This window comes from Papio anubis, chromosome 9 (assembly GCF_008728515.1).
Source record: "Papio anubis isolate 15944 chromosome 9, Panubis1.0, whole genome shotgun sequence".
Classification (NCBI taxonomy): Eukaryota; Metazoa; Chordata; class Mammalia; order Primates; family Cercopithecidae; genus Papio; species Papio anubis.
In genome coordinates this window covers 79,228,321-79,255,964 of record NC_044984.1, presented here as the reverse complement: position 1 = coordinate 79,255,964, position 27,644 = coordinate 79,228,321, and the positions used below count along the sequence as shown (strand labels likewise).

Below are 27,644 nucleotides of genomic sequence, written 5' to 3'. Positions count from 1 at the left end.
CCTGAAGTAATAATATGAGCAAAGACAGTGGACATCTTAGTGATTATCTCTGCACACAGACAACCCAATAATCAGATGATACCAACTCTTTTGCCTGGAGCCTATATGAAGTCCCAAAATCCTTAATATAAAAATGGAGGAGTGAGGTGGGGGCACGGAAGATGCTTGGAGATTGCAAGGAGGCCCTTAGAATGAATGAAGTATACTTTTTTTTTCTTTACCAGATAAATTGTATGTGAGTTCAGAGTTAGAAATTAAGTTAATTTATAGAAATAAGAGTTGCAGCTACAGTGTCCCCCCTTTATCCACAGTTTTATCAGTTTTAAATTGTAGGCCCTTCTGAGTAGTGTGATGAAATCTTGTTCTGTATCACACTGTCCTGCCTAGTACATGAATCATTCCTTTGTCCAGATTCTCCATGCTGTAGACACTACCTGCTCATTAGTCACTTTGTATCAGCCTCGGTTATCAGATAGACTATCATGATATAGCAATGCTTGTGTTCAATTCATCCATATTTGACTTCATAATGGCCCCAAAGTGTAAGAGTAGCGATACTAGCAATTTCGATATGCCAGGGGAAAGGAGTAAAGTGCCTTCTTTAAGTAAAATGTGAGGCTGTGAGTATTGATGTAGGCCTGTAGTCCCAGCTACTCAGGAGATGGAGGCAGAAGGATTGCTTGAGCCCAGGAGTTTGAGGCTACAGTGAGCTATAATTGAACCAAGGCACTCCAGTCTGGGCAACAGAATGAGAATCTGTCTCAATAATTAAAAATAAAAATAGAAAGATGAAAGCTCTCAATATGAAAAGAAGAAACAATCGTATGCTGAGGTTGCTAAGATTTACGTTAAGAATAATTCTTCTATCTGTGTCATTGTGAAGAAAAAAGTAGATTTGTGCTGGTTTTCCTGTCACACATCAAACTGCAAAAGTTATAGCTACAGTGCATATTTAGTGCTTAGATAAGATGGAAAAGGCATTAAATTTGTGGATAAAAGACATTAAAAGAAACATATTCCAACTGATGGCAATCCAGTTTGGTACTGTTCGTGATTTCAAGCATCCATGGAAAGTCTTAGAACATATTCTCCCAGGATAAAGGAAGACTACTGTATTGCTGAATGTGGTCTGATAATCCTAGGGCATTTACCTACTCAGGTTCTAGCATATGTCAACTTCAGATTTGGGAGGTGGGGGAGTAAATATTTACTACTTGCATAAAATTACATATGCTGAATCCCTGTACACCTAGAGAATTCCAAATTCTCTAGGTCTAAAGCCAACTTCCAATTTATTAGACTGGTGACCTGCAAGTCTACCCCTATTATATTGCTTGTGGTCAGGGATGGGGGGGCAAGGATGAGATACAGAAATAACAATAGGAGGTCAGAGTTCACCATTACTCAGGGATGATGCTCTTCATTCATTTGAGTACTCGTGACTCATGATTTCACCATCAGCTGAGAAAGCCAGGCCCAAACATCACCCTTTAATTACATGCTAGACTGTCAAACTTTTTCTCAATGACTCAAACTCTTCAGTTCCTAGTATCCAATGTAGCTATACTCCCTGTAGAAGGTATTTTCATATCATGAAGTGTAGGAAATCTTCTATTTGTTTATGTTTTTGAGTGTTTAAAATGTTGTGTTTCCCCCCCCCCCCCCTTGCCCTTTTACTGTTAATAGTGCTTTCTTTCATTGGGAGAAGTTTATGCCACTCTGTTTGATCATATGGAAAAATGAACTTCATTTGTGAGGCCACCTTGGTTGGCTCAGGTGTAGGAATGTGACCCAACATAGCCAAAGTCTTCCCTGGGAGGTATAGAAGTCAAAGAAGGAGAAGGAGAAGGAGAAGGAGAAGGAGGAGAAGGAGAAGGAGAAGAAGGAGAAGGAAAAGAAGGAGAAGAAGGAGAAGGAGAAGGAGGAGAAGGAGAAGGAGGAGAAGGAGAAGGAGAAGGAGGAGAAGGAGAAGGAGAAGGAGAAGGAGATGGAGAAGGAAGGGGAAGGGGAAGGTGAAGGGAAAGAAGGAGGAAGAGGGGGAGGAGGAGGAAAAAGAAAGAGAAAGAAAACAAACCAATCCCCTTCCCACATTTTATTTTTTTAATCTAAAATTAAAAAAAACAAAACAAAAAAAAACTAAGTCTATATACCATAGAATACTATGCAGCCATAAGAAAGGATGAGTTAATGTCCTTTTGGAGGGACATGGATGAAGCTGGAAACTATCATTCTGAGCAAACTATTGCAAGGAGAGAAAATCAAATACCACATGTTCTCACTCACAGGTGGGAATTGAACAATGAGAACACTTGGACACAGGGTGGGGAACATCACACATTGGGGCCTGTCGTGGGGTGAGGGAAGGGGGAGGGATAGCATTAGGAGATATACTTAAAGTAAATGATGAGTTAATGGATGCAGCACACCAACATGGCACATGTTTACAGATGTAACAAACCTGCACATTGTGCACATGTACCCTAGAAGTTAGAATATAATTTAAAAAAAGAAAAGAAGAAAGAAAGAAAGAAAAAGAAAAAAGAAAAAACAAAAACAAAAAAACTAAATCTAGGCCAGGCATGGTGGCTCATACCTGTAATCCCAGCACTTTGGGAGGCTGAGGTCGGTGGATCACTTGAGATCAGGAGTTTGAAACCAGCCTGACACACATGGTGAAACCCTTTCTCTATTAAAAATACAAAATTAGCCGGGTGTGGTGGCACATGTCTGTAATCCCACCTACTCAGGAGGCTGAGACAGGAGAATTGCTTGAAACTGGGAGGCAAAGGTTGCAGTGAGCTGAAATCGTGCCATTGCACTCCAGCTGGGGCAACAAGAACAAAAATCCTTCTCAAAACAAACAAACAAATAAAAATCTAAATCTAGTTGGAATAGGATTATGCAATCATATGTGTCTTAAAAGTCTATGCTACATATTTGAAGATTTAAAATCCACAATTAATAAGCTGGATTTAACAAGTAAAACATACATACTCTTTGGAAGCCAACATAGATAACGTAAATGAAAGTGAGCAAGTACTAGGCCACAAAGAATGTCTCAACAAATTCAACAGAATTGATATCATAAAGATTAAGTTATATGACTTAAATGTAACTATAAGTAATAAACAGTAAAATAGTTTAAAATATGCTTATAAATTAAGTAAATAATAATTGAAATTATGGTTATTATTTTTTAGGGTAGCCTCCTCAAGCCAGAATAGGTTCAGAGAGACTCCTGAAATTATTTTAAATGAGCACTTAAAGTATTATATAACCAAAATGTTTAGGTTGCAGCTAAAGCTATACTCATAAAATAAATTATAACCTTGAAGCAATGTAGAAATTAAAATATAATGCACTTGTTCGAATTCAAAAGCTAGAAAAAGACTGAACTCAAAGAAAGTAGAAGAAAGATATAAATAACACAAGAAAAGAAATTTACAGAAAATAAAAAATTACAACACCAGTAATAGTAATAGCTGTTTCTTTGAAAAGACTAACAGATAACGTTTAGCATTTAACAGATTAAAAGAGAAATGAAGAAAAGGTTGAAACCAATCATATGGAGAAGTGCATATATCTATAAATGTAATCTAGGATTTAAAATTCAATAGAAAATAGTATAAAAATTATTGAAGCACTTTTAAAAATTAGGTGAAATGAACACTTTAAAATAAATGAACTGCCAACATTTACTCATGTACTCGAGAAAAACTAGTTAACTTGAATAGACCAACAGAAAAACTGAATAAATAATAAAACATATTGCTAGGTACTGTGGTTCACAACTGTAATCTTGGCATATTTAGAGGCCAAGGTGGAAAGACTGCTTGAGCACGGGAGTTGAAGACCAACCTGGGCAACATGGTGAGACCCTGTCTCTACAAAAATAAATATTAAGCCGGGTGCAGTGGCTCACGCCTGTAATTCCAACACTTTGGGAGGTCGAGGCAGGCAGATTACGAGGTCAGGAGTTCGAGACCAGTCTGTCCAACATAGTGAAACTCTGTCTCTACTGAAAATACAAAAAGTTAGCCGGGTGTGGTGGTGTGTAATCCCAGCTACTCGGAAGGCTGAGGCAGGAGAATCGCGTGAACCCAGGAGGCGGAGGTTACAGTGAGCCAACATTGTGCCACTGCACTCCAGCCTGGGTGACAGAACGAGACTCCGTCTCAAAATAATAAATAAATAAATAAATAGATATTAAAAAATTAACTGGACATTGGTGGCATGCACCTGTAGTCTCAGCTACCTGGGAAGCTGGGGTGGGAGGTTCACTTGAGCCTGGAAGATTGAGGCTGCAGTGAGCTGTGATTGCAACACTGCATTCTAGTCTGGATGACAGAGCCAGATTCTGTCTCAAAAAAAAAAAAAAAAAAAAAAAAAAAAAAGCATAAATAAAATATCTTTATCTTACCCCTTTCCTCCTTTCCTTGATTTCTCAGGTGAGTAAGAAACAATATCTATCTCATAAAAGGGTATTCGAGAGACTAGAAGTGTAAGCTTTGGATCTCATTTTACAATGCTAGAATAACCTTATAAGGAGAACATAAATCACTTATCAATTACATTTATGTATATAGATGAAAAACTCTATAAAAATATGAAAAAAATGGGTCCATCAACTTATATAAACAAGAATAGTATCTCATAATCAAGTAGGATTTATTCCAGGGATGCAAGCATGGTTCAATAACAGAAAATCTATGAATATGAATTTTATAAAATAAATTATAAAAACTATAAGCTTGTCTCTACGGAGTAAGACATCTTTGCAATATCTGGGTCTCCTTTCTCTTCCTCAAACACACCAGTTAAATTCTTCTTTTACAGTCTATTCACTGATCCTACAATCTTTTTAAACTGACTGAAAAGACCCTTTTCACTGACCTCTACCTGGAACTTACCCCCATCTCCTAATATCTGTAAGGCTAACTCCTGCAAATCCTTCATGTCCTTGAACCAATAAAATCTCAGTGAGACCTACCCTGACCACTCTATTTAAAATCTAACTCTACCCTTTTCCTGGGACCCTCCTCAAAGTCAGGGGAACATAAACACAGGGGCCTTAACTTTTCACCATGTACAAGTTCATAGATTGAAATGTATTCAATGAGCAAGTATCACTTTTGTATTCAAATTGTTTTTAGAAGTAAGTATAAAAATCATGGAGCCTATAGAATCTGTATATATCCGTGAGATTGTGCAGCAAATAAAAGGCAACTCATATACTTTATACAAAACAAATATCATTAAATATTTTGGTTTTGGATATTTAAGTAGCTATATAGACTAATGCTGAGCATAGTACCTGACACACACAAAATGTTTTAGAGACATAGTCTGCTATTATATTAAACATTATAATAAAAGAGCAACTTAAAAACTTAGTGGTTATAATCAGTTCACAGAGGTAGGGGGTGCATTTCTCTGTCAAAAAAATGACAGCTTGTGTTGGTATTTTTACTTGCCAGGGCCATTTAGACTTTATCTTCAAAGTGCAGAAACAGCAAAATTCAATCATTTTCTACATTGTCTTAATTGCTTTACTATCTTAATCAATTAGTTAAAAAATTGATTTGATTACTTTGGCATTTGTCAATTCAGTTAACCCATCCTCTACCTATTGAGACATCAGAGAACCTACTTTCCTTGCATCTACCTCTCAGCTCTTTATCAGTAGTATGAATAGAACAGAATATTCAGTGGATATTTTGGGCTTGTGCAGACTTTGGTTTCATAAAAATTTGGATACCATATTTCAAACAACATTTGGCATGGAGGACATTAGAATTAAAAATTGTATTACAATGCCAAAAAAAGATCCTCACAATATACTCTACTGCACGTATAGCAATATAAGCAAATGAATTAATGTAATCTTAGGATGTGAATTGTTTTCAATTTTTTTTTTTTAGTATTGTAGTTTTAAAATCATCCTTTAGTAAATGTTTGAATATTTTTGTTATTATAATAATATAAATGTTATATAAATATATAAATATAAATATTATAATAATATAAATGTTAAATATTTTTCTGAACTCTAGTGCTACATCTTTGGAAGTTTTTACATAATATTGTTATTCTAAGGGATTTGGTTTAAGAAATAAGGTAGAAATGCTTGGTGAGTCAGATTCCTTCTCTCCTCTAGTCAAAGAGAATACTCTTTTCCTTCATGTGATCTTTTATCAAATTTTAAAAATAATAAGTATAATGTTAATTGCTTGAAAGCAGGTATCAATTTCAGAAAGTGATTTAGATAGGGGCAGGTTTTTATTTTTACAATATCTAACAGATGCCTTCTGACTGTATGACCTTGGACAATCAAAGCTTCAGTTTTTTCTTTGACAATGTTTGGTAATAACTAGACCTACATCACAGGCTTGGTGTAAGAATTAAGAAGTATATATTCATAAAATATTGAAATTATTCTGTACATTGCAAAGACATAATTAACATTTAATGAATCTTGTCAATATTATTAAATACAGTGTGGCTAGAAGCACTAGTCTACCTTAACTTGTAGTTAATTTTTCCAAGTTCTGTTTTTTTGTTTTTTTTTTTCCTTTCTGTGTGCTGCCTCTTCCTCCCACACCAATACCATGTTGGCTATTTTGCCCAATAGTGAAACAGAAAGAACTCTGTGATCATTAGCCTAAAATGTATTAGCAACTGAATTTTAAATCTCTGAAGGCTCATTGTTGTTAAATTTTAAAAATGGATACATTTTACCTTTGGCTGGGGTTCTCAGACTCTCCTTTTGGGGTCTCTCCATTCTTCCTCTATTTATTGTTTTCAAAGTTGCCTACCACATGTGTTGAGATTCCACTCTTTCCTCCTGTTAAAAATATATAAATTTGTTAAAGGTTTACAAATAGTACAAACGTACATGAAGTTTGAGGCCAGCAGATCTGAATTTATTTCTCCATTCTGTCATTGAACAAGTTGTCTGACTTTTTGCAATTTTTTTGAGTATCACCTCTCTCTAATCTCTAAATTAGGAAAAATCACCTCATTAATTAGTTGAGAGGATTAAGTAAGATATTATTAAGTCCCAGGTACTTAGTGGGAAGCTTAAAACAATAGTTCCTTTCTCTTACTTCTCTTCATTGGCATTGAGACATAACTTAGTATCAGTCATTATGGAGGGCATCACTCTACAAATATTTTGGGACCTATGCGTATGTATTGGAATTAGGTATCAGACATAAGTGAAAACGCATGAGAGAGAAATAATTTTAGTACTTCTTGGTACTACCGTGAACTATTTCTGCCAGCATAGGGATAACTTTGCTTCCCACAGATAATCCTAATCCTGATCATGGTGGACACAGATCTCCTTATTTTCTTAAAATTTTCTCAGTTGTTATTGATAATGTTGGTACTGTATTTCAGTTTCTTTATATATCAACATTAAATATTTGCCTGTCACCAAAAATGTGAAGTAAAAAGCAAAAAATTTCTATAAAAGGTTTATTTTGACTGTTTTTATTTTTTCCTGTGGTGCATCTATCAAAGAGCATTTATTTACTTATGGCAGGGGAGGGGTATCAGGGAATCAAATCTAATTTAATTTCTTAACTTTTAATTTTTCAAAGTTGGGATTGGAAGAGAGTCTGAGAAAAAGCTCTCTTGGCTGCTTTAAAAGCTAAGGATTAGTAGCAATGTTCTGACCTGAAATTTAGGTCTTGTGATTTCTTTCCAAGAGATTTTTCACTGCATGAAAAACCTGTCTGCAATGGCCTTTTTTATTTAATTCAATCTTAATTGGTTGCGAACTGTAAAAATCTAAGGGATTGTTAAAAGGCCTCAAAGTGCACAAAAGTATTTTTAAGAGTAATATTAATAATCTGGAAGTGAAAAATGTACTTTGCTAAGTTACTTAACCTTTTACCTATGTTCTAGGTTCATTTTGCATTTCTTTTAAATTTTGAATGTTTCAAGGACGGAAAATTTCATCCCTAGAGCATATGCACTGTTTAGGGGACAGTTCAGCCATTTTCAAAAGCAGGCTAAGCTTTGTGTTCAGAGATGTATATTTTAGGAATTCTCCACGTGGCTTAATTACGATCATGCCTTGATTGTCAGCAGAGGTAAGTCAGGCTTCATCTTCTAATGAGACCCCTTGGAAAAGAGTCGGCTGCTGAGGCACCAACACACCATAGGTGAGGGAGGACCAGCTTTCTAAAACGGCCTTTCATAACCTGGAGGGAATCACTGAGCGCTATCAGACCACCGCCTGACGGAGAAGCCAATGCCCAGAGGCTTTTTCTTTCGCAAGAGATGGAAATGGCCGGCTTGTGGAGATAGGTAGGGAAAAGGGTTCTTCGGGTCACCCATTTTTTTTTTCTAGTCCCATTACTGACTCTTAGAGAATATTCACATGGTGCCAGGTAGCACCATGCCTATTATTCTTCTCACCGAGGCAAAAGTCAGGGGCGGGTAACTGGTGTCCATTCTTTCGCTTGAGTGGGTTGAGAAAGACGGGATGGCTGGAGGAATTTGTTTTGTTTTGCTTTGGAGCGGGCTTCCTCAGTTGCATCCCGCATCGGGCGGGCACAGCCCTGGGCTCTGGGAAGACGCCGCTGGGCAGCCGCAGTGGCCGTTGCATCAGTGGGTTTTGGGGCGGGGAGGTGCGGAGCTCAGCGGGCTCTCCTGGCTACCCCTCCGCGCCCCGCCGCCGCCCACAGCTTACCCTTCTCCTCTGCAGCCCGTAGGCGCCCGCAACACGGGCGGACCGGGCACGTGGGCGCCTCCGTCACACCCTCACACATACACACACACGCGCGCGCGCACACACATACGCATGCACACGCGCACCCGCACCCGCGCGCCTGTATCCCGTGCTGTTTCCCTGGCAGACACACAGGCGCTCACGAGTCTCTCCTTGCTAGCCTGCAGGGCAGCAACCCCCAAAACCCAGCTCCTGGTCCCATCTTAGACAAGAAGCTGCTTCTCTGAAAACAGCTCCTCTTCGGCCTCCGTCACAGCCACCTGGACCCTACCCTTTCGCGACTGCTGCTGCTCCTGCCGGGACGTGGAAGCAGCAAAAGGCGCTTGGTCAAGACACACTGACGGTAATGGCAAGCGCCTACGCTAAGGGCACAACTGGGGATGAGGTGGGGCTCGCCATTAGCCACCCAGAAGCCTGGGCACCAGCACAGGGAGCGAATTGGCAGACGGATGCCGGGAAGGACTCGCTGCGTCTTGGGGTGGGAGGAGGGAGGGCAGCTCAAAAGCCCTGGGAGGGAGAAGCTGGGCTGGGCGGGCAACCTTTTAACTCTGCACCTCTGCACAATCAGGGTGGGGGGCGACAGGCTGCACATGTAAGGGGAAGCACATGGGTTGAAACGTGCCGCCATCCTTCCTTCCCGTCGTGGAAATTACCCACAGCATCCCCAGAGACCTACTTGTTTCCAAGTCAAGTCGGGGTTGATTGAAGGGTGGGGTCCAACACGGGGAAGTCCAAGAGGAAAGTTGGGAGGGTCGGGGCAGAGAGAGGCGCGAGGTGAATTGGAAGCTAAACCTCGTGCAGGTGGGCGATGGGGTGGGGAGACCAGAGAGCTTTATTCCTCGTTCGCTTCCGTTCGCTTTTGCAAAGGCTGAAGGCGACTACCGAGGACAGAGTGTTTTCACGTGACCACAGTTCCCTTTTGCTTGAGGTATCCTGTGATAAATGGCCCGAAAGGGGGCCTTTCGCCGTGCGAAAGGCACGTGGCTGCTGGAGAAATCACGGCTCCTGTGTTTCTGCGCACCTGGAATTTGAGAGTGTGGCGGTGAGGGTGGTACTGCTGGGATTGTAAGAAGATGGGAATCAGTTAGAAACCCAGATCGTTTCTACCTTTCTTTCACTAGGCTGTTCTGTGTGTGACTGGGAAGAAGACGGTATTGAGTACAGGGAAAATCTTGCACTCTAACGTAGCGCACCAGCGTGATACATAAGAATGAATCAAGACGCCCGAGGCGTTCGGGGGCCGGCATGACCCACCCAGTGGCACAGGCTGCGGGAGCGGGAATTATTTTCCCTGAGCTGAGAAGCAGCATTTGATATGCATTTGAGGAAAGCAAAGCTCCGAGGCTCGCGCTCGCCATCCTCCCGCTTTCCCTTTCCATCCTCCCGCTTTCCCTTTCCATCCTCCTCCCTAGCTGGGAAAGGCTGGAGTAAGACGGGGCGGGGTCCGGACTCCGGCGCAGTGACGTAAGCAGTGTTTGGGTGCTTATGCAAATGAGTCTGCGACCGTTTCTTCTGGTCTTGCCATTTTCCCCTCCAGATCTTAAAGGTAGACCCAATCTTAGTCTGCACCATCCTTGCAGTTCACTACTTAAGACATATGGGAAAAATGAAGGATTTGCTTTATATGCTGCCTTTGGTCTCCTCATAGCCCATCCTGTAAAAACTATTTTCTACCTGTCAATGCCTGATTGCTTTTCCGCGACACCAGCAACAAAGTGTTTGCTTTGAGGAATTATTCTCTGCAGACACAACCCTCATCAAGCCCCTCACCTACCCAGTCTCATTTCTGCAAGAACAGTGCTGAAATACAGACCTACTTATGTCTTAGGCACCTAGTACTGGGCTTGACTTGTACGTTCTTAATAAATGCTTAATGATGGACTAAATTTTTTTTGAACAGTGTCGGATTTTGAAGGGAAGGCGAGGGTTAAAGAAAGACACACACACACACACACACACACACAGAGAGAGAGAGAGAGAGAGAGAGAGAGAAAGAAGGCGGCTCAACAGCAAATTCAGGCTTTCTGTCCAGCATAAAACCTACAGAAGTGGGGGACCCGGCTAATGCCAGAGCCCGCTGCCACTTACAGGCTGGGTCAATTTAAAGGTATGGGCAGAAGGGGTCTGAGCAGTATGGCTTGCTGCCCGGCGGGATATTGATAAGATGCTTCCATGAAGAGGCGGTTCTGGCCCTTGTTCCGGCGGAATGTCGTTCTGGTGTTCAGGGTGTTCCTTGGACCTTTGTCCAATAAGATATGATAGGGATGTCTCTTTAGTTGGGCCTTTGTCCCCCTTGTGGACAGTTGGTTAGACGGGATGTTTCTCACAGCTCGAACCCCTGTGAAATGTTTCGCTTTGACCAAGGTCTGCAAAACAGCAGGGAGCTTACAGCATGGTGCAGTTTGGACTAATAAACAGTATGTATTTTTTTCTTTCATATTAAATTCAAGATATTCGACCATCAAAATCTGGTGATTTTATTTTTGTGGATTGTTGCCTTTTCATGGAATCATCAGTGATCCATGTGTATTTGTTGGAGTAAAACATATCCCAACAAATTTAAAACAGAATTTATTAACCATTTTTCTCCAAATAAAGCTTTCTCAGTCTTTTTTTTTTTTTTAAAGATGACAGGAATTAATAGGATTTTTAAAGAAAGATAATACTTTACTGTTGATAAGCTTTTTTTTTCTGATTGCACATTATATACTTGATTGAAAAATTATTTTATAATTCTAATATAGTTAACTCAAGATATAATATTTTAATGGAATAAATAAAAGCATTTTTATATGTTTCTAGGAGATAAGTAGTCTATCACTGAATAAATATGAAATAATACAGAATCTTAAAACTGGATAACAGTTATGAGAGATGCCAATAATCAGATGAGATGCCTTCCTTACCACCTACTGAAACATTTAAAATAAGTCAGACTAGTTACTAAAATCTAAAGTCCATATTCATAGTTATTACCTTACCCAGTGATCATAGTTGAAATTGTAAATATGCTTCTCCTATCATAAAATAAAATGTGTATGTGATAGGTAAGATATTTGCATCCTTTTTAACTCTGGATTATATCATCTAGGCAATTCAATCATTGACTTAAAATGGCAGACCCAAAAGAGACCTTGGTGGCTATCAAAAGCTCCTAAAAACTTTTCTTTCATTTCTCAGTGGACCTCTCAGCTTGTGGAAGAGTATGTGTTAATTCTTTATTACTACATACATATGCATGATAGGATATATTAGTATATTCCTATGCAGCTCTGCAGAGTAGATTTTGAAATGGTTTCTCAGCAGATGGTATTAATAAAAATCCACAGGCATAGTTGGATGCATGAACAACATTCAAGGTTACACAGCAGGAATCATTAGATTTATTTCCCCCTTACTTATAACACTACTCTTCTGGCAGTCTTTACTAAATAATTTTTGCTATATTTATCTGCTTAAGTATTAACTTTGACCAGTAATTATCATCTCTTTTTCTGTGGACAACAAGCCCTAAAAATAAACTGGGATATAGGGCAATTTTAAATGCATAGTATCACTTGACACAGGGCAGAGTTGTAAGTTGTGTTCAGCCTTGAAGGTCACTTTATTTCCTTGTGATTAATGTGCTAAGGTATCTTTTCACATAAGATTAATTGATTTTTATTTTTAAATAGAATGCATACTTTGGGAACTTTTTCACCTATCAGATTGGCAAAGATCAAAGAGATTATTTGTTATACAGAAGAGGGCAGAAGAAAGCGGGTACTCTCATGCATTGCTGGTGATAGTGCAAATGGACACAATTTTTATAAAGGGCTATTTGGTAATATTTATCAAAACTATAAGAGCGTCATACCTTTTGATCAAGCTATTCCAGTTCTAGAAGTTTATTCTACAGATATGGAGATGCAAGATATACAAAGTAATTTGTTGGAACATTGTAGTAGCAAATTCTCAGCGGTGATCTAAATATATGGTATACCTATACCAAGCAATATCATACAGAAGTTTTTCTAAATGAAGCTATTACATTGAGATCAAAAGTTTCGAAGAATTTATTTGAGTGAAAAACTAAGAGGTAGAATTATGCACATCGTAATTGTTGTGTAAAAAGAAGCAGATTGGGGGCTGGTGGGGAGAAAACACATATTAGCTTGAATATATAGAGAGTGTTTAAGTGTGTATACACACACACATATATATATGCTAGTATATACAGAAAATATTTATTGAAGATTTTGATTACTTATTGGGAGGTACAGATGGTACAGTATATTCTAGGGAGAAAGGGTAGGAAGATATATATATATTTCTTTACTCTGTGCCCTTTAATATCATAGTATTCTGTATTCAAAATATAAATACATAAAATATTTTAAAGTGAAGACAGAGGCAAATGAATACCTTTGGTAGAGTTTTATTCATTCATCAGGTGCCATGGAATTAGTAAGGTACAAAAGTCAATGAGTATTTTGACTACTCCCTGATTTTTGTTGTTGTTTCTGAATTTACAAGAAAGTTTCCTCTTTCCAGAGTTTTAGTAATAAAATTATATTGCAGAAGCATATTTAGTACTTGATTCAATAAAGTTAGCCAATTATACCAGCCAAAAAAAAAAAGGCATAATTTTAGGGTATTAAAAAAGTCTTAATTTTGAGATGGGAGTTGAGTCCCATGTAGGTGGTAAGAAATAACACAGAGTTCTTGTAAGCTCTTGACAATATAACATTGTGTCATAACATTTACACAATATATATAACATTTTGCAAATATAACATTTTGTAATAACTACATGAAAACTTCCTAATCAGAATATTGACATTGATACAGTCAAGTTACAAAAGAGTTCCATCACGTAAGGATTCCCTGTGTTGGCCTTTTATAACCACAACCACTTCACTCCAGTTCCCAGGCTCTCCTTAACTCCTGGCAACCTCTAATCCATTTTCTCTGCATCCTTGCCAGAATTTGGTTGTCACTATATTTTGGCCATTCTGATAGGTATATAGCAACATCTCATTGTATTTTAAATTTGCATTTACCTATTGGCTAATAATATCGAGCCTCATTTCATGTGCTTATTTGTCATTCATGTATTATATTCAATGAAATGTCTGTACCTATTTTCTTATTTTATTTATAATGGTGGGGTATTGTTTTTTTTTTTTCCTCCCGAGTCTGGCTCTGTCGCCCAGGCTGGAGTGCAGTGGCGAGATCTCGGCTCACTGCAAGCTCCGCCTCCCGGGTTCACGCCATGCTCCTGCCTCAGCCTCTCCAGTAGCTGGGACTACAGGCGCCCGCCACCACGCCCGGCTAATTTTTGTATTTTTAGTAGAGACAGGGTTTCACCATGTTACCCAGGATGGTCTCGATCTCCTGACCTCGTGATCCGCCCGCCTCAGTCTCCCAAAGTGCTGGGATTACAGGTGTGAGCGACCGCGGCTGGCAACAGTTGAGTTTTTTTTTTTTTTTTTCCCCGAGACCGAGTCTCGCTCTTGTGCCCCAGGCTGGAGTGCAATGACACGATCTCGGCTCACTGCAACCACCGCCTCACTAGTTCAAGAGATTTCCCTGCCTCTGCCTCCCTAGTAGCTGGGATTACCGGCGACTGCCACCACGCCTGGCTAATTTTTGTGTTTTTCCTAGAGACGGGGTTTTACCATGTTGGCCAGGCTGGTCTCGAACTACTGACCTCAGGTCATCCGCCCACCTCGGCCTCCCAAAGTGCTGGGATTACAGGCGTGAGCCATGGCGCCCGGCAACGGTCGGGTTTTAAGAGTTCTTTATATATCCTAAACACCAGTCCTTTGTGACCTTCAAATATAGTCTTCCATTTTTAAGCTTTTTTTTTTTTTTTTTTTCCATCCTCTTAATAGGTTCTTTCACACAGCAAAAGTTTCAAATTTCGAGGCCCAGCTTATCAGTTTTTGTGTTGCTGAATCCTGCTTTTGTCATGTCTAAGGGTTCTTTGGTTAACCCTAGATCTCAAAGATTTAATCTGATGATTTGTTTCTTAAAGTTTTATATTTTCCACCTAAGTTTGTGATTCATTTTGAATTAATTTTTGTATAAGGTGTGAGGTTTAGGTTCAGGGTTATATTTTTGCCTAGGGTTGTCCAATTATTTCCAGAACGATTTGTGGAAAGAGCTATTTTTTTCTCCATTGAAATTGCTTTGGGACCTTTATCAAAAATTAATTGGGCATATTGTGTGCACTTCTTTCTGGGTAGCCTCTTCTGTTACATTCATTTTTGGCTATCCTTTCACCAACCTCACATAGACTTCATTACTGTAACTACATAATAAGTCACGAAATTGGAAAGAATCATTCCTCCCACTTCATTCTTCTGTTTAAAATTGTTGTAGCTCCTCTAATTTTTTGCCTGTTCATATAAATTTTGAAATAATCTTCTTTGTAGAAAAATGTCACTGATATTTTGATAGGAATTCTTTTAACCATATATCAATTTAGGGAAATCTGACATCTTTCCTATGTTGAGTTTTCTAACCCATGAACATGGCATGTCTTCCCATACATTTAGATCTTCTTTCATTTACTTTATCAGCACTTTGTAGTTTTCAGCAAAAAATGTACCATCCAGGTTTTGTTACATTTTTTGTGTAATTATGTCAGTTTAATGATTATAAATGCTATTGTATTTTTAATTTGTGTCCACTTGTTTATTGCTAACATATGGAACTATAAATGATTTGTGTATGTTTACCTTGTATTCTGTGATTTTTTTGTACTATTATTCTAGAAGGTATTTTTGTAGGTTCATTAGAATTTGTAATATAGACAATCAGAATGTCTGCAAAACAATTGAATACTGTATTATTAACATTTATATAACATCCTTGAAATGACCAAAAAATAAACATGGAGAACAGATTAGCGGTTGCCAGGAGTTAAGGAGAGCCTGGGGACTGGAGCAAAGTGGTTGTAGTTATAAGCCAACACAGGGAGTCCTTATGTGATGGAACTCTTTTGTAACTTGGCTGCTCTTCCTGATTTATGTGACTTATACATAAATTTGTAACTTGACTCTTCTCCTTTCTTGATTTATGTGACTTATACAGTTAGCTTTCTGTATCCTTAGGTTCTGCATCCACAGATTCAACCAATGCAGATGTGAATCTAATACTTGTGGGATGCAGGACACACAGATGAATGTGGGACTTGAGCATCTGAGGATTTTGGTATTTGTGGGAGGTCCTTGAACAATGCCCCTTGGACGCTAAGGGGTGACTGTATTTCCTTCTCCTTACCTTATGCCACTGCTTAGAACTTCCAATACTATGTTCAATAAGAGTGTGAGAGTAGACGTTTTTGTCTTGTTTCTTATCCTGAAGGAAAAGCATTTAGTTTCTCACTGGTAAATATAATGTCAACTGTAAAATTTTTGTAGATGCTGTTGATCAAGTTGAGGAAGTTTCCTTCTATTCCTAATTTTTGACCATAAATGGATATTGAATTTTGTCTTTTCTGGATCAATATAGTCACGTGATTTTTCCTCTAGTCTGTTATTATTGTATATTACATATTGATTTTTGAATATTGAACCAACCTTGAATACTTAGAATAAACCCTACTTGGTTATGGAATATAATTTTTTTATACATCGCTGAATTCTGTTTTCTAACACTGTGTAAAGGAATTTTGTGTCTATATTCATTAGGAATATTGATCTGTAGTTTTTTATTTTTTACTATGATCTTTGCCTGGTTTTGGTATCTGAGTAATACTGCTTTCATAAAATGAAATTCAAATTATTCTATCATCTTCTATTGTCTAAAGAGATTGTGTAGAATCGATGTTAATTCTTCTTTAAATGTTTGGTAGAATTTTCCAGTGAGATTTCTTTTGTGACAGTTTTAAAATTATGCATTCAACTTCTTTATTAGTTATATAGCTATTAAATGATCTATTTCTTATTGGCTAAGTTATGGTAGTTTGTGTTTTTTAAGGAACTGATTGGTTACACCTAAGTTACTAAATGTATGTGTGTAGAGTTTATGTTAGTATTCTCTCATGGTCATTTTGATGTCTGCAGATTTTGCAGTGATAATTCCTATTTCACTTATGATTTCCAAGATGCCTTAAGCATGAAATTGACTATATGCATCTTTACATATGATTCACTGAATGTGGCTTGGAAAGTTAATACCTATTTTGTGGTTAAAATAAAATCACTGTGTGTATTTAAACACCTAAACCACATATCCTCTACATAGATCTAGCCACATTGTGAAGATTATTGGACAGTGTTTTAAATTTCAGTAAAGTTTGTTTAATTTTAGTTAAATCCAATACATAATTAATCTTATCCATAGACAAATGTTTCAGGTATCTATTGCTACACAACAAACCATTCTACAACATAGTGTCTTAAAATAATGACTTTTTAAAATCATTCTTCTGTGAGGTGGTTGGGCTCTTTTGGATGGTTCGTCTGTTCTGATTGGTGTTACCTGGCAGTTCAGCTAGGGTTGGAATATCAATACCTTTTTTCCTATGTCTGGAGCTTCACCTCAGATGATGGTTGCTTGAGACTATTTCTCGCTCTCGCTCTCTCTCTCTCTCTCTCTCTCCCGCTCTTTCCATGTGGGGTTTTAGCAGGAGAAGTAGACTGTTTTATATGGTGCCTAGCTTCCAAAAGAGGGAAAGCAGAAACTGCTGAGCTTCTATAGCCTTGGAACTTGCATAGTTTCACTGCTGCTGCCTTCTGGCCAAAGCAAGCTCAAAGTTAACCCAGATTGAAAAGAAGGGAAAACAGCCTACTATAGCAAATAACTATGAAAGATCCAATAACATTTTATAAGGATTTATGAACAAATAAAACATATTCAGTGCCTTTAAATTATTATTTTTAGAAAACATAGTATACATTAGTTTAAATATGCCTCCTAAAGATTGGTCTAGTTCCTACTCCCTGACATCTGTAAATGTTACCTAATTTGGAAGAAAAGTCTTTGCAGATGAAGTATTTGAGATGAAGATATGATTTCAGAAGATCCAGATGGGCCCTACATGCCATGACAAGCATCTTTATAAAAAAGATGGAGAAGGATATTAGACTGAAGTAGAAAGAAGTAGGCAATCTGACCACAGAAACAGAATGGAGTAATGAGGCCACAAACTGAGGAATGCCAGCAGCCACCAGAAGCTGGAGAAGGCAAGGTTCACACTCTCCCCTAGAGCCTCCCGAGAAAATACCGACCTGGTAACGCCTTGATTTTGGTTGACTGAAACTTATTTTGGATTCTTTGGTCTCTAGAAGTATGAAAGAATACATTTCTGTTGTTTGAGACATTAAATTTGAGGTAATTTGTTAAAGCAATCTTCAGGAAATGAATATAATGCCTAAGTCTGAGGTGTTCTTAATATGTTAATAAAACTTTGTTTTAAAAACTTTTTCTCTACTTCAGAAATCTTTAAAAGAATTTTGAAAGATTGTCTGTCTTTGGTTCACAGAAGTCAACAAAAATATACTCCAATTTATGGAAATTGCTTTCTGATTATAATTAATTTTGAAATAATTACAATTTCACGGAAGGGTGCACATGGAGGTCTGTGCACGATTTACTTGACTTCCCCACCACTTTAACATCTTATGTAAGACACAGTACTATATCAAAACCAGCATATTGATATGGCAGAATCCACAATATGTCTATGTTTATAGCTCTATGAAATTTTATAAAATGTGTACCTTCTTGTATCCCTTACCACAATGAAGATAGTAACCTGCCACTCTTTTAAAAGCACACGCACTTACCGTCTCTGTCCCTAACTCTTCAAACCATGGATATGTTGTACATTTCTATAATTATGTTATTTCACAAATGTTATATAAAAATTGTTATATATGTATTTCTTTGAAATTGGCATTTTTATATTGTTTTCACTGAGTATCATTTCCTTTAGGTACATGCAAGTTGTTGCATGTATCAGTAGTTTTTTTTAATGCTGAGTAGTGGTTCATGGTGTGAATGTAGCACAATTTAACCATTCACCGATTAAAATGCATACTGAATAGTTTCCAGTTTTTGACTATTATGAGTAAAGCTGCTATGGACATTTGTATACAAGTTTTGTAAGTCTTTTTCTTATTTTTTCTGTGATATATCCCTGAAATATAGTTGCTGGTTACTACGAGAAGTTTTTACTAGTGTTAAAAGTAACCAAGCTTTTTTCAGAGTGACTGTACTATTTCACATTTCCACCAGCAACATGTGATTGATTTAGTTTCTACATGTCCTCACCAATATTTGGTATTATTACTTTAAAAAACAAAGTTTAGCCATTCTGGCAGGTATGTTATTTATAGTCCACCTTTAGGGGAAAAAAATATATATTTAATGAAGGACAAATTGTGACTTGGTATCGTTATTTGTAAAAAAAATTTTTCCTTTCCTTTTGATTGGTTCTGTAATTTTTTATTTTATAGCTCATTGTAAAAATTTTATGTAAAGGGGATATAATTTGCAAAAAAAAATCATATTTTTCATCAACATTATTATTTCAGTATTTCATCAAATCTCTTGATGAAAATTTTTTTCTCTGTAATTATACCATAACTATAAACTAATCAGCATATGGTGACAAATTTTCTTGAGCATTACAATATGGTCCAAATTTTGATTTTATTTGGATGGTCTTTATTTTTGTCCTATATTAGAAAATAGAAAAATGAATTGCATTTGAATCTGGAAATAATTAATTCCATATTCAGATTAGTTCATATTTAAATAAAACTTTTTTTTCAGTGAAATTTTGAGTTGTCAAAGTCAGGGAGATAATTTACTGGTGTTCTAGTGCTTTATTATAGAATATTAAGCTTGTGACAAATGCCAAAAATTAGCCAGTGCAGACATATCTGTTGAGTCATCCATCATTTATGTCAGATGCAGATACCTACCTGCTACTTCAAGTGTTTGCATATTTTCCCTGGAAATGTTAATTAAAATGTAATACAATTTCAAAAGAGATTGTAACAATGGCTTGGGGGGTAGAAAGTTTTGAAAGATGGAACAAGAATGGCAGAAAGTATTGAGTTAATTTTGTAGTGAACATATTATATAGCAAGACTGGTCAAGATAAAAACAAAGAAAAAGACCTATTACCAATATCAGTAATAAAAATGAGATATGATGGCAAATTCTATACACGTTTTAAAAACTGTGGAATATTATAGAACACTTTATGGCGATGAATTTGGCACTTTACGTAAAATGGACAAATCCCTCAAAAAGATGGCTTACCAAAAGTAAAACAAGAAAAGGAAAATCTTAGTAGCTGTATATCAATGAAATAAATTGAATTTTTTAATTTAAAACATTTTCAGAAAGAAAACCCCAAACCTAGATGGTTTGGGTTATTGGTGAGTGCTGCCAAACTTTTCAAGAAGAAACGAAACTAATTCTATACACATACTCTCAGAAAATAAAAGAGAAATCATTTTAAAGCTTTCTAAGACACCACCAAAACCAGAGAAACAAAATAAATTTATATATATATATATATATATTTATATACCCACTTTCCCATGAATGCAGTTGAAAGAAAATCTATAACAAAATGTAGCAGATTTATTTTAGTGACGTATTAAAAAGTAATTCATCATGACCAAGTGAGGTTTGTTTCATAAATGAAAGATTGTTTTAAGATACAAAAGCAACGAATATGGGATACTCCATATCAATAGATGAAGAACTCATATGGTTATCTTAATAAAGGCAAAAATAATTTGTCAAAATTTACCATAATAATTCAAAGTAACTACCACACTGAACTAGGAATATAAAGTAACGTATCTAAACTAATAAAGGGATCTATGAAAAAATTGCCCAACTAACATTGTACATAGGGGAACATTGACTACTTTTCAAGTAACACTGAGACATAAATGAAGATGCTTGCCTTTAGCATATCTAGTCAATATTTTGGTGGATGTCTTAACCAGTAAAATAAGTCAAGAGAAAGATATAAAAGTCAACAATTATACAAATGAAAATTAAATTATCATTATTGACTGATGACATGATTATGTAAGTGGAGGTCCTCCGGGATCTTAGAAAGATACAAAACTTGATTTAGCATCTTTGTGGACAGAAGCCTATATTAAAAATCAGTTATATTCCACATACTAGCAAAATACAATTGAAACCTGTAACTAATAAAAGAATTTGCAATCATATCCCAAACACACATTAATCAGAGATAAATTTAACAAAAGTTGTGCAAGACCAATACAATGAAATCTCTGAAGCACTGTTGAGATAAATTAAAGGCACGAAATAAATAAAAAGATACACCAAGTTTATAGACTGGAAAACTTAATTGGTTAGATGTCAGTGTTCCCCAAATAGATCAAGAAAATCAACGTAATTCAATTTTAAATCCTAGTAGGCTGTTTTTGTTTTGTTTTGTTTTGTTTTGTTTTTGTGGTGGAAATTGTCAAGCTGATTTCAAAATTTATGTGGAAATCAAAGAACCTAGAATAGGTGAAACAATCTTGAGAAGGAACACAAAAAGCAAAATGGTTGGGGTTAAGAACCACTGAGATGGAAATTTATTATCATGGTTATAAAAATTTTGGATCTAGTTTTAAGTGCTTCAAAATGGATTTATTTTGAAAAATATATGAAGATAACTAAAGCAATACAAAAAATGAGAGCTTGAGAAAGAGGTAAATGTAAGTTCAGAGTTAAATAATGTGAAGTTCCCAACATATTTGTGTATTTATGTTCATATACAGAGATAGATGAATGGAAACATAGCAGTAGTTTTTGATTCATAATTGGTGTGCCATTTGGGGTTTTTTGCAATCTGTAGAAACTTATGCTGGATAAGAGGCAAAAGAAAAGTAATATTGGCAGCCACAGGAGCTCAAAGAAACAATGGGGTGCTTGGCAATGAAATGGAAAAGGACAAGAATGAAAATAGTTCTCAAAACCAGGAACCAAAGTCCATGACTACGGCAGTATTTACAGCCTGGGCATAATGCCTTTGATGGAATTGGATGACATGCCTACTTTTTTAGTCTTTTTGTGCCTCTCCTCAAGACTACAACTCAAGGGAGGTGGAAACTAAGCAGATGCTAAATTTTTTTCAAAGATAGTGGCAGTATTTTTTTTTCCTCTCTTCACATGCCCTTTGCAGTAGGGTTTTGTTGCCCCTTCCATCAAAAAGTAAGGTTTATCTCTACTCTTGAATCAGCGTGGACTTACGTTTGAGACTTTCTTTGGCCAATGAGGCATTAGCAAATGTGAACTAGAGAGAGGCTCCAGTAGCACTTGTGCATTGGACTCATCTTTTTTTTTTTTTTTTTTTTGGCTACGGTTGGAAATCTGAGCTACAGTATGAACAAGTTGCAGCTAGTATTTTGGAGAGATTACTTATAAGCAAACCAAAGTGCTCCATCTGATAGCTTGCCTTTTGCTAGAATGTCAGTTAGACCATATTAGACCACCTCCTTATAACTGATAGATTACTGCAGTGCAGGACCAAATTCAAGAACAACTGATCATGTAAACCTGGTTCACACTGCTAATCCAGAGAATCATGAGCGAATTAAACTGTTTTTCAAAGCCACTAAATAGAGAGGATATTTGATGTGCAGCAATGGATATCTGAAACAAACAAACAACAAAAAAATTGTGTTAAGGAGAAAATTAAAACATGTAGCATTGGCTCTGGACTTAACATTGTCCTTAATATTACAGAAGCATATACAACAAATCAGTTATAGTCTTGACTATAGTCAACAAATCACTATAGTCTATAGTGTTGTGATAATCATAGTAATAAAAGAGAGAATATACTGAGTCCTCTCAGTGTGCTAACATTGACTTTATGCACTTTTTTAGTAGATAAGTATATTATTGTTCTCATTTTATAAATGAAGAAACTGAAGCACAGTTTAGTAACTTGGCCAGGGTCATAAAACCATAAGTGACAGAGTTACAATATGCACTCAAGATAGTCTCTTTCTAAAATCTATATTTAAATATTTGGGAATAATACATGTCTTTTCACATCAACACATAGCGATTCTTATAATATCACATTACAATTAAATAGGAGAGATTATATGAACACATGAAGAGCTTAAGGTCATTATCCTCTTTTACATAATAAGGTTTTTTTTTTTTTGTTTTTTTGTTTTTTTTAAGACAGATCTTACTGTCACCCAGGTTAGAGTGAAGTGGTGCTATCTCGGCTCACTGCAACATCCACCTCCTCGCTCAGGTGATTTTTGTGCCTCAGCCAACCAAGTAGCTGGGACTAAAGGTGCTTTTTTGTAGTTTTTGGTAGAGATGGGGTTTCACCATGTTGGCCAGGCTGGTCTCGAACTCCTGGCATCAAGTGATCTGCCCATCTCAGCCTTCCAGTGCTGGGATTATAAGTGTGAGCCACTGAGCCCAACCAAGTCATATTTACACAGTATCTATTACTTCCTACATGAAAGATGAGCATATTTTTACACTTTTATTTCTTTTTCTCCTCTCATTTCAATTTTTGCTTTTATTTTTATAATTTAATTCATAATTGTCCCCTGCACATAATTTCTATAAAGTGTAAACCATATCTCCTTGTTTAAATTAATGTTCACTTCTATTCTTTAACACAGCTCCTCTTTACTAAGATCTTTTACTTTGTTTTCTCTCTTTGGCTAAATTTTATGATTATTTAGTCTTTCCCTCCATTCCCCACTCCTTCATCCCATAGGACTCATCATTATTTAGTCTTTCCCTCCATTCCCCACTCCTTCATCCCATAGGACTCATCATTTCTCTCATGCATAGGAATATTTGCCTGTGGCTTTTATAATCGGAATACAAATTAATTGAGTATAAAATTGGAAATCACGTATTTTTCTCTTAGTTTTATTGACATTAATGAATATTATGAGAAGTGTTTTAATTTCATGTATTAATGAATATTATGAGAAGTGTTTTAATTTCATCTTTCTAATTCTGCTTGAAATCCCTCAGAATTCTTTATCTTAGTAATTTCTCAGTGTTTATTCTTCTATATTGTTATTATTATTTGCAAATACAAGTCTTCAAGCAAAACTTCTGCTTTTCTTTTAGTATTTTGTGTTTTATTAATTGTATTATTGTGTTTGGCTATACCAATTAGAAGTTTGTTGGATTACCTTTAGCTGACTTCAGTTTCCATTAGCTTTCTTCTAAATTACTTTAAGATATTTGTACCTTTTCATTTCTGTTTTTGTGAACATTCTTTACATCTGTCCTCCATGTCTCAGATATAGTTTCAGTAGTATTTATTCTAGTTTCTGTTGTTTCTTTTTCTATTTTATTTTATTTTATTTTATTTTATTTTGAGACGCAGTCCTGCTCTGTCACCCAGGCTGGAATGCAGTGGCGTGATCTCGGCAACCTCTGCCTGCAACTTCTGCCTCCCTGGTTCAAATGATTCTCCTGCCCCAGCCTCCTAAGTATCTGGGATTACAGGTGCCCGCCACCACACCCAGCTAATTTTTGTATTTTTTTAGTGGAGAGGGAGTTTCACCATATTGGCCAGTCTGGCCTCGAACTCCTGGCCTTAAGTGATCCACCCACCTAGTGCTCCCAAAGTGCTGGGTTTACAGGCATGAGCCACCACACCCGGCTTTCAGTTGCTTCTAATGTGATTTTTAGTCCCCTGATGAATTCTCCCATTTCTGGTGTTCATCCACTTACCTTTTTCTTTCAGTTAATCTTTTAGTTCACTTCCATGAAATTTATTTTAAATAAATGTTTTCTTTGTAACTCTGAAGCATATTGTTTCCCGGTGTATATTTATATTCTGTATATGTCTTTTGCTTATGTTTCTTCCTCTGTCCACTATCACCTCTACCTCTATCTCTCCATTTCCATACACATATTTTTCATTATTTGAAACTACTCATTTTGAATAAGAAAAGTTCTATATTAGAATATTTTTTGACATGGAAAGTAGTGCCGTACAAATGGAGTGAACTGGGGAACTCCACATTTTTCATTTAGATTTATTCTCTGAAAGAGAGGTTGGCAAATGTTTTCACTGAAGAGTTAGTAAACATTTTAGGCTTTACAGTCCATAACAATAACTCTGTTGTTGTAGCACAAAATCAGCCATAGCAATATGTAAATCTATGGGCAGGGATATGTGCCAATACAATCTTTTTTACAAAATACAGATGGTGCGTTGTATTTGGCCCATGAGCAATATTTTATGGGCATGGATACATGCCAATACAATCTTTTTTAACAAAATACAGATGGTGGGTTTTATTTGGCCCATGAGCAATATTTTGTTGACTCCTCCTCTATTGTACAGTTGTAGACAGGAGGCTCTTACCAAATAATGATGAGGACATGTATTACAACTCTTCCGTGCAGAGGAAGTGCAGTGAATGATAGTTTGTTCCTCAGTTGATTCTCTGTCACAAAAATGGATGCTGCTAAGTTGGCAGAGGCTGTGCTGTTACTTGATACTGATTCCACCACTGTCCATATGACTTATCAAGCACTGATACTTTATCACTCTATCTCTCTTCCTGGACAATTCTGTTCATTTCTTCTTCTATTCCCAGATGTAACAATTATAACACATTTTTGGCAATTGCCAACCTGTCTTATGATTTTCTTTTTTGTCTATGTTTATAGACTACATTTATGGACTAAGGTTTTAGGCGGGCTTTTAGAATTTATAAAAATGGTTATCCTTCAAGAAAGTTTCTCTTAAAAATTTGAAATTGATCTGGCTTCTAAATTGTTGTCACTATACTTAGTTTTAATAAATCTGTTCAGAAACTAAATTTATTTATTTACTTTTGGCTGTATGAAACCTGTGCACAAGAAGTGAATTCTTATGTTCAGTGGGTGCATGGTCTTGAAGTAAAAATACAAACAAACTGGGTGCGGTGGCTCACGCTTGTAATCGTAGCACTTTGGGAGGCTGAGGCGGGTGGATCACGAGGCCAGGAGTTCAAGACTGGCCTGGCCAAGATGGTGAAACCTCATCTTTACTAAAAATACAAAAATTAGCCAGGCATGGGGACAGGCGCCTATAATCCCAGCTATTCAGGAGACTGAGGCAGAGAATTGCTTGAACCCGGGAGGCGGAGGTTGCAGTGAGCCGAGATCGCACCACTGCAGTCCAGCCTGGGCAACAGAGTGAGATTCCATCTCAAAAAAAAAAAAAAAAAAAAAAAAAAAGAAAACATCTAATAGTGCACAATACTTGTTTAGTTATATGATCTTATTCTTTAAACCTTTCAGTTCATTCATTCAACAGATGAGTTTAAACACTGATAATATGGGGGTAAGATAAACAATGTCATTCTCAAGGCAATGACTTATTTTCTCCCAGACTTACATGTTACTGTGAATACTTTAATATTAATTACAATTCTTCCCCTATCTTCCTACAGCCACCCCAGAAAGACCAAGAAGTGGGAGAGGGTAAACAAAATAGTAAGAAAAGAGAGCTTAAATAATTTTATTTATAATATAATTAAGGATTCATTATTTTTTTTTTTGCTCATATTAGAAGGGGAGCTCTTAATGCATGCAAATACTCACTTCAACTCCCTTTTTAATAAGTATTTTATTATATAAAGTTTGGCTAGAGTTGTTATACAATATCTATAGTATATGTGTATATTCAAAGTGTTTATGATATAATATTACATTTAAAATTTGTTTACATTAGATACTGATTTTTTAAAATAGAAAATATGACCTTTAGGTAGTCTGATCAGAATTTTTAAGTGTAAACTTTGCCAAAGGATATCTTATCTAAATTGGTGAGGATTATTCACTTGGTGTGTAAAAAACATGCAGTAGTAGCCAGAGGTATTACCTTTTATTTTGATTTTTCTTTGTGTATTATTTTGTTCAAAGAATAGAAATGTATAGAAGAGATATACTATTTTCCATAATAATTTGGGGGAGATTCATGGTTAACACTATTTAAATTTTTTTCTTTTTAAAATGTTGAGTGTTTTTACTATGATAGTATCTCTAAGCTTAGATATCCTCCTTACTTTTCTGTCTGTATGGAAAAAGCAAAAGGAGTAAGAAACCAAAGTTTATTGTGGGAACTGAGGTTAAGAGAGGCATAACTATCAGCTTTTACACAATTAATAAGTTGTAGTGCTAGGACACAACTCCAAATTTATCAGACTAAATCCATGCTCTTATCCATATATCACTTGCTACTATGCCAACACATTGTATCTTCAGATAATTTAATAAATGTAAATCTTTTCTTCTGGATAATTCATGTCTTACAAATCACAATTTTTTATAGATTCTATTGTTTTCTTCCAGCAAATACTGTCTAGAAATTTGTTTATTTCAGTTTTTCAACGGCTATATTTATTAATGTATTTAACTAATAATTACTGAGCTGTAGGGGAAAATAATATAAATTAAACAGATAAAATGTCAAACCTCATGAATTATTTCAATATCAAAACCTTGTTGGCCTCTGTGAAATAGTCACTGTGATCACTTCTTGGCCTTTTTGCTAAGATCAAGTGTACTATCTGTTCTTATCAGTTTAATCACTGTGGGAAGTTTTACACCTATTCTAGAGATGTGTCTATCAGTCAAAATATTTTGGGAATGCACCTCTTTCACAATTTTCTAAACAATTTTCTCTTAATCTTCACCAAATCCTAAATGAGAAGTGTTTGCTCTTAGGGTGTATATTTTAATTTTAGAAACAACTAAACATCATCCAACCTAAAGGCAACAAATTAGTTACATAGTAAGTTAAGTAATTTTTTTCCATTGGGTTACCCAACACTTTGTCTTGCTCCTTAAGATTGTAGATTGAAATATGATAGCTGTTTTCTTTGACTTTGAATGTCAATCTAATAGCAGCTCTCTTAAGAAATTATAT

The 27,644-nt window shown here is 36.3% G+C and overlaps 1 protein-coding gene and 1 pseudogene across 5 annotated transcripts in view; both read left to right on the top strand.

Moving 5' to 3' along the window:
- Positions 1-8,736: 8,736 nt before the first annotated feature.
- SLC6A15 (solute carrier family 6 member 15) overlaps positions 8,737-27,644 on the top strand; it is a 69,796-nt gene continuing 50,888 nt past the window's right edge. For all 5 annotated transcript variants that reach the window (XM_031650648.1, XM_031650647.1, XM_031650646.1 and 2 more), the window contains exon 1: positions 8,737-9,083. The gene's annotated coding sequence lies outside the window, so the exon portion shown is untranslated. The remainder of the gene's footprint in view (positions 9,084-27,644) is intronic.
- Positions 27,247-27,395, top strand: LOC116269097 (annotated as a pseudogene).